Below are 10,303 nucleotides of genomic sequence, written 5' to 3' on the forward strand. Positions count from 1 at the left end.
AGCAGGTACGGGTCTGGGGCGAGAAGCGGGTTGCTCGAAGTCACTGACGATGATTAGAGAGAACTCGCCCATTGTCGGCCAGCAAGCCCACTGACCAGGCGGCCGAGTGAGCCCAGGTACAGGTGCCGGGGAGAGTCAGTGTGGACAGGGACAGCTCAGACGGTCCAGACCAGAATGCTCTGCGGACCAAGGGCTTCAGAAGAGCCCGAGAGGAAATTTCTGCAAAGCTTGGAATGCCTCCAAATTAATTTTCAGAAATGACCCTCGTTATGATCTTGTGGGGACAGTTAACTACGGAGTACGGAATAGCACGCTGTTATCTGTCATGGTGCCAGAAATGCTATCTGAGAACAGAAGAAACCAGCGTTTGATACAGCTTTTGACCTCCGTAAAATAGTGAACTAGGAAGTACGTATCATTCAATGAAATAAAACCCACTCGCTCTCATACAGTTTAGTTTTATTTTCCAAGATAAAGTCGCAATCGCACTTTATTTTCACCCCTAACAGCCACAACCAATGAGGTATTGATCTGCATTTTAAATAGAGTGCTTCCAGGGTCTTTCTGTAACCCCAGGTCTGATAGCTGTCGGCCGTGCCAACCAGGCTGGGTCCACACTCCTCTCTCCAGAAATCTTTCCCTGGGAGTGTCCAGGGTGCAGCTGGGCACAGGGACGTTTCACACACGACTCGGAAGGAGAAAGGGGAGCAGGAGCCGTGCCCCGTTATGTCCGGGAGGCCGTGGCAGAGCTCGGGGGCAGCGACCGCTGCTCACCCCTGTCGCGTGGGGCCTGTGAGCACCCCGGGCCGGGGCAGCACCGGATCCGTCTCTGCTGGCCGGCCATCCCACTTTGATTTCTCATCCTGGGCCAGTTGTGTCCACAGTTTCACTAGGGGAGGGAGGCCGGCTTCTCCTGCTGTTCCCCCGGCTATCAGGGCTGGAGACGGTGACAGACGGGGACTCCGGCGTGCTCTCAAAGACCCCAGCTGTCCACAGGAGCTCTGGCTGTACCTGTGGGTCCCAGTGTGTCCTTGCCCTCACCCGCATGTGACCAGTCTGGCCGATCCGTGATGATGACGTTGTCTCGGTATCCACGGAGGTGCCGCAGCCGCACACGGACTGCCCGACCAGCCCCGTGACTCCGCACGCCCGTGGGGCCCCTAGCAGGGCCGCCCCCTGGAGAAGCGAGAGGCCAGCCTGTGGTGCCCTCGGACATGGAGCCCCTTCTGCAGGAGAGCAGGGAGGCCATTCATGGTGCCCTCTCGGGTCAGCGTCCATTTTCCCGGGACCCTCGTTTCTGATCAGCGGAATGTGATCGGAGGGAAAGGACCGTTTTAGATTTAATGTCACAAGAAATCGTCGGTTTCAACACATTCACACACAGGGTCAGAGGATTTATGTTCAAAGCTCAGCACTAACATTTATCCGGTGGCTTTATAGAAGACTGCTCTACGTCTTTTAATAAAATGAGAAGAGTTGCAAGAAAAAAAAAATGTTGCCTTGTCCTCTACCTAGAGATATTATGAACAAGAAATTAGATAAAAACCTTAAAACACATGCCAGATCGTGCACATACCCACACATACCACATTACGCATTCTCAATGTCTTAATGCATGACTCAGTGTGTACTGTAGTTACAATGTTACATGCTTTGCACATTATCAGACATTTGATGGGAACAACTTTAATTAGACAGTCTCACTGTGCAAATGATCCAATATTTGTGGGGCCCATTGGCCCCATGTTTTTTTTTTTTTTAAAAATGAATAATCCTCTGTCTCTGTAATTCATGGTGAAATTAAATATTAAACATGACTTAGCGTGTGGAATTACAAACTAGTGGAGTATTCTATGGGAAATACTGAAGATAGTTTCAGTCCTGCGAGCATTACCGGAGGGAGTGTGTGTCTTTCAGCGGCTGTACCGAGCACACACACACACACGGAGGGGGGTCTTATGCACTCTCGTACAACTCTCACCGTGCCGAGGTCCGTTTATGTCCCTCTGGGCGCTGGACCTGCCCTTTGTCTCCCCTTCTACGTCCCTTCTGTCTTCTCTTCGTCACCTTACCTGCCTACTCCAAAGAAGGTAGACTAGCAGGGGTCAAGGCTCCAAGCTGCCCGAGTGGTCCCCCCCCACCAGGGGTCAAGGCTCCAAGCTGCCCGAGTGGTCCCCCCCACAACGCCGTCTGGAAGGGGTGAGCCGTCGTACCACAAGCGGCTGGGTGAGGAAGGGGTTAATCATCTTTGCTCTCCCTGTCTCAGTCAACACAAGGAACTGAAAAGCAACAAGTGAAGGCCAAGTAAAGAGTGGGACCAGACCCTTAGTCGGACCACGGCGTGGCTTCCGCTGGTCAGCGGTGGGGAGATCGCTAATAGTTACACACATCTGGTTCGGACAGCACGTCTTGTCATTTCAGGGAGGGAGAGCCATGCACCTGTCTGTCCTGCAAACCGGAGCCGCACGTGGAAAGTAATTGTGAACCTGCTTGAGGAGGAAAGGGGGATGAAAACTATTTTGTGGTGAATGTTGATTTTTTTTTTTTTTTTTTAGAAATGCAACTTTATTTGCTTGACTTTCCATTGTCAGAGGGGGAAATAGGAACTCGCCATGTGCATTAATACCTCGTGTGAAAATTCACGAGGCGGGAACGGGCCAGGTAGGTCAGCCCGTCTGTTCCCGTTTATCAGCACAAAAAACAGCAGGAGGAACCCTCGTGCCTGCTCTGTGTGCTCGACGCGACACTAAGAGAGGCGTGCGGGCGACGTAACGTAATCCCATCAAAGCGTGCGCAGCCGTAGAATCCTGAGCTGATTTCATAGAGAAGGACACTGATTTAGGGAGGGTTTCCGGCTTCCCGGCTTCCAAAACTCTAGGGTTGTCAGATACAATACAAGACACTCTGTTGAGTCGGAATTTCAGATAAACGACGTAAGTTTTAAGCATGTGTCTCCAAAATACTTAGTATATGTATGTGTAAAAAAAAAAAAAAAAAAAAAAAAATTGAAGTAGACCAATTACACTGGCAAGAAAGACTTTATTCATATGGGAGGGAGCCTGAACTGAACCCCATGGAAACAAAAGGCAGGAGAGCCTGTAAGTGTGTCTGGAGGGGGCGGGGGGGGGCTAGCAGGACGGGAAGGGGCTCCCGTGATTCTCCCTCGAGCTGGTGCTGATGGAAGCGGGGCTCCTACCCTCCCACACAGACGGGGAGGTAAGGGCCTTCTCTTGCGCAGGGAGAACGTTTAAAAGGGACGGCTCTCGGGTCCTTCAGAAGGACACTCCTGAGGTGGACCAGGCGTGCAGAGAGATGACTTACGATTTCAAGGACAGGGATCTGGGATCTGGAGTCAGGAAGAAACCTGCCTAAAGTTTATTGAAACGGAGGAGACCGTGAAGGCTACCCTGGCCATCTGTCCCAAATATTGCATGGGACCCAATTACACTAAAAATTATTCACTTTTAATCTGAAATTCAAATTCATCTGGGAATCCTTTTTTTTGTTGTTGTTGTTCTCAGAAATCTAACAATTCTGTGCGGATAGCCAGTTACCCTGGCTCCTTCAGGAATCATGCAAGGAAGGGACGTCTTCACGGCGAGCCCTTGCACAGCTGTGCTGTGCCACCATGAACATGACCTGGAGCTCGTAACTTTGTTAGGACTTGTCTCCCCAACAGGGACCCACCCTGGAGAATCTCCCATGAGCACTTGAGCAGAACGCGTGTTCTTCTGCTGCTGGTGGGATGTTCGTCTGGTCTGTCGTGTTGTTCAAGCCAGCTGTCTCTTGATGGATTTTATTTTTTGTCTAGATATCCAATCCATTATTGAAAGTGGGGTATTGAAGTCCCCAACTGCTCCTGGGCTCCTGTCAATTTCTGCCTTCATATTTGTCAATATTTGCTCTATTATAGTTCCGTGCTCTGTGTCGGGTAGATATTGACTTATCCTTGTTACGCTACCTATTGAATTAACCGTCTCATCATCATACAATGCCCTTCCTTGTCTCGATACAGTTTTCGACTGATGTAAATATAACCGCTTCTGCTTTCTTTTTGTTGCCATTTGCATAACATCTCTTTTTCTGTCCCCTTTCTTTCAGCCTGTGTATGTCTTCAAACCTAAAGTGACTCTTTTATAGAAAACAGGCGGCTTGATCTTGCTTTTTTTTTTTTTATCTATCAACCGCTCTGAGCCCTTTGATTTATGAATTTAGTTCATTTACATTTAAAGTACTTCTCAACAGGGGAGGACTCTCTGCTGCCCTTTTGTTCATTGTTTTGTTTCTCTTTTCTGTTGTTCTTCTTCGCTTCCTTTGTGAGCTAGTGAATCTTGGTAGTGCTGTGATTTAATTACATCTTTCTTATGTGTCTCTGTTTAGTATTTCTCGTGGTGAGTTCGAGGCTTTTGTGAAACATCTTGTCTTTCTAACCATCCTGTCTTTCTGTCCTCAGGTCTCAGGACCAAGTCTTCTCAGGAGAAATATCAAAAAGACTTACGTTCTACTGTTTGTCCCAGGACTGTGTTCCCTTCTCATGTGTCTTCTCCTCGTGGGAAGACGTTCCCTCAGAAATGTTACACTCCTTGAGGGGAAGAAACAAGCATTTCTGTGTGTCGATTAGGACAGGTTTTCATCCCAATGGAACTGAACTGAAAAATGTGTGGTTATCATCATAATTATGTGTGTATGAGCTATTATCACAGTCACAGATTTTTCAAATTCGAAGAGAGATCATTAAGTCCAATCCATTCACTTTAAAGTTGGCAAAACTGATTCCCAAAGGAGTGGTGATTTTCTTTTTCTTTTTTTTTTTAAGAGAGAGGAGGGGAGATAGTGAGACAAAATCTCACATGCATCCTGACCGGGTTCCACCCAGCAACCTCTGTCTGGGGCCAATACTCAAATCACCTGAGCTGTTTTTAATGCTTGAGGCTGATACACTCAAATCAACCAGTTATCCTCAGTGCCTGGGACCAACGCTTGAACCAATCAAGCCATGGCTGTGGGGGGAGGGGGGAGAGAAAAGGGAGAGGGGGAGGGGTGGAGAAACAGATAGTCACTTCTCCTGTGTGCCCTGACCAGGAATCAAACCTGGGACTTCCATACTCTGGACTGACGCTCTATCCACTGAGCCAGCCAGCCAGGGCCATTTTCTTAAAACTTAAATTCACTGCGTCCTTGTTCACTAGCTGACTGAATTGAGAAAAGAAAGTATTTCTCCTGTCGTCTACTTGATCCTGCATGAGGAACACTTCCAGCTCTGTTCTCATTTCTCCAGCCACCAGGCGGTGGTGCAGTGGACAGAGTGTCAGACTGGGACACGGAAGACCCAGGTTTGAAACCTCAAGGTCCCCGGCTTGAGCGCAGGTTCATCTGGTTTGAGCTAGGCTCACCAGCTTGAGCCCAAGGTCGCTGGCCTGAGCAAGGGGCCACTCGCTCTGCTGTAGCACCCCCCCCGTAGCTGCAGACCCAGAGGGGACCCAGCTGTCGTTTGGGAGGACCCCTGGAGTCCCTTTGAGCAGGGAGGGGTGCGGGGAGCCTGAGAGGTCACATCTGCATAAATAATGAGCTCTCACGCTGTTACATGATGGCAAGAAGATGCTCCTACTTCAACCTCTATGCTCCCTGGACAGCCCTGGTGGGGTTTGTGGAGTCACTACTTAAATTTCTATGAAGCTATCTAAATACATTTTATTTATTGCAAAATGTTTATACTATAATTATTTTTAGAATTAAGCTTCTGCGTACTAAGAGGGGAAAAAACTAAAATCTAGTTATCCTCAGCCATACCCTTCTAGTGGTAGGTCATGTCCAGGTGGGATAGGGTGAGAAAAGTCCTTCAGTGAGTATTTACTGCCGTCCACCAATCGATCCATTAATCAATCAATCTCTCAATCAATCAATTCACTTTTAAAAGCATCTACTACGTGAAAATCATTGGGTAGATGCATTGGGTATTCCAATGTATTCTTATAACAACAGTAAACACTGTCGCCACTGACTACGGTCCAGGGGCTGCTACACAGTAACTCAGTTAAAGACCCAAAATAGCCCTTGAGGCGGGTCCTGGTGTCGTTCCCATTATACAGAGGAGGAAACTTCCACTGAATCCCATAAGCTTCAGGCTCATTTGAAGGCATACGTCATTCCCATACGTACAACCGACAACTTCTGATAAATGCCTCAGTAGGACTGAGCATCGTGAAAGAGAAATGAACAGGATTTGTGAGGATACATGACAGAGCTGAGTAATTAAAATACAAAGAAGTCAGACATCCATGCAGCAGTCACCTGTGTCCCTTAGCCAGCCATCAATGAGACATTCTATATCCCACATTAAAAAAAAAAAAAAATTCAGGCCTGACCTGTGGTGGCACAGTGGATAAAGCATCGTCCTGGGAATGCTGAGGTCGCCGGTTCGAAACCCTGGGCTTGCCTGGTCAAGGCACATATGGGAGTTGATGCTTCCTGCTCCTCTTCCCCTTCTCTCTCTCTCTCTGTCTCTCTTCTCTAAAATGAATAAATAAATAAAAATAATAAAATGATGTGCTTATAAAAAAAATTCAGGGAACTCCCAATAATATGGAATTAGTATTGTGAAGTAATCATAACGTCAAGTCTCTGACTTAAAAGTCCAGCTTTCTGGGTTTCCCTGTGAGAGAGAGAGAGAGAGAGAGAGATCTAGAATCCCTTGCGCCCTGTTTCCACATGCCCGCCCTCGGCTGGGTCTGTTTACCCACTTTCCATGAGAAGCTGGTCCCCTGTTGACCGTCATGCCCGCCATCTGTGACGCTGTCTGTGAGGGCCCCTCCCATCGTGAACCCCCTTGGGGACAGAAGCCAATGTGCACCTGCACACCGTGTCCCCATCGCTTGCTGGTTTGTCCACATTAGTCCTTGAACCTGGGGAGAGGCTCACTCCGACGACAGTTGTTACCAGACGGATGAGATGCGTGTCCTGTCATCTCTGCTGTCCAGGGGCTTCAGACCACGTCTCGTGACAATAACAGGAACCTCACCGAGTAGCCGCCAGTCCCTCTCTCTGCCCCTTCCTCTACGACACTCTGATTTAATTTTCATTTCTGGCACTGTATTGAATTGGTTTCATCTTTCACAGCAGGGGACAGAAAGCAACCTTATCAAGTGTCGAAGCAAATGACTTAAAACAGCCTCTGTCAGATTCATTTTAATTAAGTAAAATAATCTATCAAAGCCTCTGTGGTCATTTTCTGTGTGTGTGTGTGTGTGTGTGTGTGTGTGTGTGTGTGTGAGAGAGAGAGAGAGAGAGAGAGAGAGAGAGAGAGAGAGAGGAACAGAGAGAGGGACAGATAGGGACAAACAGACAGGGAGGAAGAGAGATGAGAAGCATCAATACTTCATTGTGGCTCTCTAGTTGTTCATTGATTGCTTTTTCATCTATGCCTTGACCGGGGGGCTACAGCAGACCGAGTGACCCCTTGCTCAAGCCAGCGACCTTGGGCTCAAGCTGGTGAGCCTTGCTGAACCCAGATGAGCTGACGTGCTCAATGCTCTAGCCCTGTGTGACTCGGAGACCACCAGCAAATACCGTCCTTCTGCATGAAAACCCTGGGACAGAAAAGTGTGGGGACGACCATTCGCCCGTCTGGATCTCAGGAAGTTCCCTCTGCGTACCGCAGTCCCGTTTCCCTGTGGCAATACGGCTTTAGTTCCCCTCCGTCTGTTTGGGGGTTCTCCCTGAGCCCTGGCCTTCCAGATTTCTCCTCCTGAGCTTAGGGTGTGGCGGCCGCTCGCTGCTCATGAGAGGGGCTCTGAAACAGAGAAGGCTGGAGAGCCTGCATTCCGGACTCCCGAGGTCCCCTGACAGGCTCACGGGCCTGGTTCCCCTTCCTGACTTCCTCTTTTCCCCCTTGGCATGTATGTTTCGTGCCGTAAAAGATGGCAAACGTGCCTGTAGACGCTGCGATGGCGGGTGACACGTTCAGAAGGGGACGGGCTCACGGGCGGAAGGGCCCCGTTTCTTATTTGGAAGGCGTGACCACAGAGGGGACCCGCGGCAGGTGCGGCCACACCGACCTTGGAAATGCAACTTTTGGGGGTGAAAATGCAGTTTTCAGGACCATGATCCTTGTTTCCACAGAGTCCACAGAAAACACGGTGAAACGGTCGCTCCTCCTCTCATTTCTCACAGACATCAGGAAACGGGAAAGAAGACCCTGCCGTTGAAAATAAATTGGGTGTCAAACTTTGATTTTCTTTTTTTTCTTCTTTTTGGTCGAAGTGGAACCTCAGAATCCTCGCGGAATAGAATGACGCACGGCTGGGACTGTTTGTCCAATAAGCACCGCGTGTCAAGCGGCTTTGCCACGGGGGGGGGGGGGCGGGGTAGGCGGGGGTCTCTGCCCGGGTGGGGGACCCGGAGGCCTGGTCTCCGCGCTTTCGCTGACACCGACGTGTGAACAGCTGGGTCCCCGTCACAGAGACCTCTGTGTCATTGGTTTCAGGGACTGCCTGGGCATCGGTATCTTTTTTTAAAGCTCCCAAGAGATTCCGATTTTAACCATGGTTGTGAACTGCTAAGAAGAAATTATTTCAAATGCAGAGAGACAAGGAGAGGCGTAAGAAGAAATAACAGAAAGGGAGGGGGAGATGAGAGTCCTCTTTTCCTGCCTGGAGTTCATCCATACACGTAGGACAAGGAAGAGGAGAAACACTGCAAAGCATTTCTACGTTGAACGAATTAATCCTCTGTTCCAAACAGGAACGGCACAATCGGATGGTTCAACGTACTCAGCGGCTGGCTGACAAGCAAAGACAGTTACACAGTGGTCAGTGTATGGTCAGTGTATGGTCAGTGTATGGCCATCTACAGAAGGCACGATGTGTCAGGTGCACTGACGGCATGAAGTAGACGTATGTGCATCTTACAGCTTTAGAGAGCTTTACAGTTTGCTATGTGGTTTCCTACATGACGTCTGATGTAGATAGCCCGGTAGCTCTGTGTTAGAGGTGGGGCGTCATCCTCGTGGCACAGGTGAAGATGCCAAAGCCAGGGAAGTTGAGGGAGGTGCCAGAGGCCACCCGGGCTTGACGTTGGGCGCAGAAAGGCACTGTGGTGTCCTGCCGACAAGCCTGGATGATTTAAACCAGCTATTGCTTGTCTTTGGGGGCTAATGGGCCTTTTGGATAAAAGTTGCCCCTGGACTTAGGGCTATGGTGTATTCTACTAAGAACTCTTTGGAAAGCTTTCTGAGACTATGTTGATGGTGTTTGGGCTGAATATACAGAGATGATGCCTCTGTCCTCTGAGAACCCAGGATAGGACCACTCACATGGGTGTTTTTCACCTGCCGGTCAGTGAACCGGTCAGGCAGAAATTTCCTGCCAGTCTGCAAAAGAGCTGACCACCCTGATGTTGTATGAAGATTATAGACCCAGTGACCTCAGTCCATTCGCTTATGCTCAGGGTGATTTCTGCCTTTGTGATCCCCGAAATAGTTCTCCTCTGTCCACTGGTCCCCAAGTGTAAAAAGCTTGAAAGCCACCCATTTACGTGGGTCTTTTTGGGAATAGAAACAAATAGATAAATAACCTCATTCAAGAACCAGATACAGTGGGACTCACAATAGGGTCCCTCTTGTTCCAGCCTCTGTACTTGGTATTTAGTACAAGATATTTAGTATCTGACTTTAGTCCCCTAAGCAAGCTTGTTCCCATTCAACAGAGGGAGAAACCGAGACCCAGCAGTCTGTCAAGTTTTAGGGTCCATGCTCTTTCTGTAATTCTGGAAGGACACCAAAATGAAATTTGCCCAAGACTGAGGAACCCTGAGTTCTAATCTTGTCTCTTTCACCAACTGCTTATATGAGCTTTGAAAATCACCTCTGCCTTCTCAGACGGTCACACCTCTAAGGGAAACAGGTTCTGAATTCGGTTCTGGTGGTGTTCATGTATGTTGTTGTGTAAAAAACATTTTACGAGGTCCTGGCCGGTTGGCTCAGTGGTAGAGCGTCGGCCTGGTGCAGGAGTCCCGGGTTCGATTCCCGGCCAGGGCACACAGAAGAAGCGCCCATCTGCTTCTCCACCCCTCCCCCTCTCCTTCCTCTCTGTCTCTCTTCCCCTCCCTCAGCCAAGGCTCCATTGGAGCAAAGTTGACCTGAGCGCTGAGGATGGCTCTGTGGCCTCTGCCTCAGGCGCTAGAGTGGCTCTGATTGCAACAGAGCAACGCCCCAGATGGGCAGAACATCACCCCCTGGTGGGCATGCCGGGTGGATCCTGGTCGGGCGCATGCGGGAGTCTGTCTCTCTGCCTCCCCATTTCCAATT

At 49.3% G+C, this 10,303-nt stretch overlaps 1 non-coding gene across 1 annotated transcript; it reads left to right on the forward strand.

Moving 5' to 3' along the window:
• Positions 1-9,959: 9,959 nt before the first annotated feature.
• TRNAP-UGG (transfer RNA proline (anticodon UGG)) lies at positions 9,960-10,033 on the forward strand. The gene has a single exon. It is a non-coding gene; the product is annotated as a tRNA-Pro (tRNA).
• Positions 10,034-10,303: the final 270 nt, after the last annotated feature.

The sequence above is a fragment of the Saccopteryx bilineata genome, chromosome 10 (genome assembly GCF_036850765.1).
Source record: "Saccopteryx bilineata isolate mSacBil1 chromosome 10, mSacBil1_pri_phased_curated, whole genome shotgun sequence".
In the NCBI taxonomy this organism is placed as follows: domain Eukaryota; kingdom Metazoa; phylum Chordata; class Mammalia; order Chiroptera; family Emballonuridae; genus Saccopteryx; species Saccopteryx bilineata.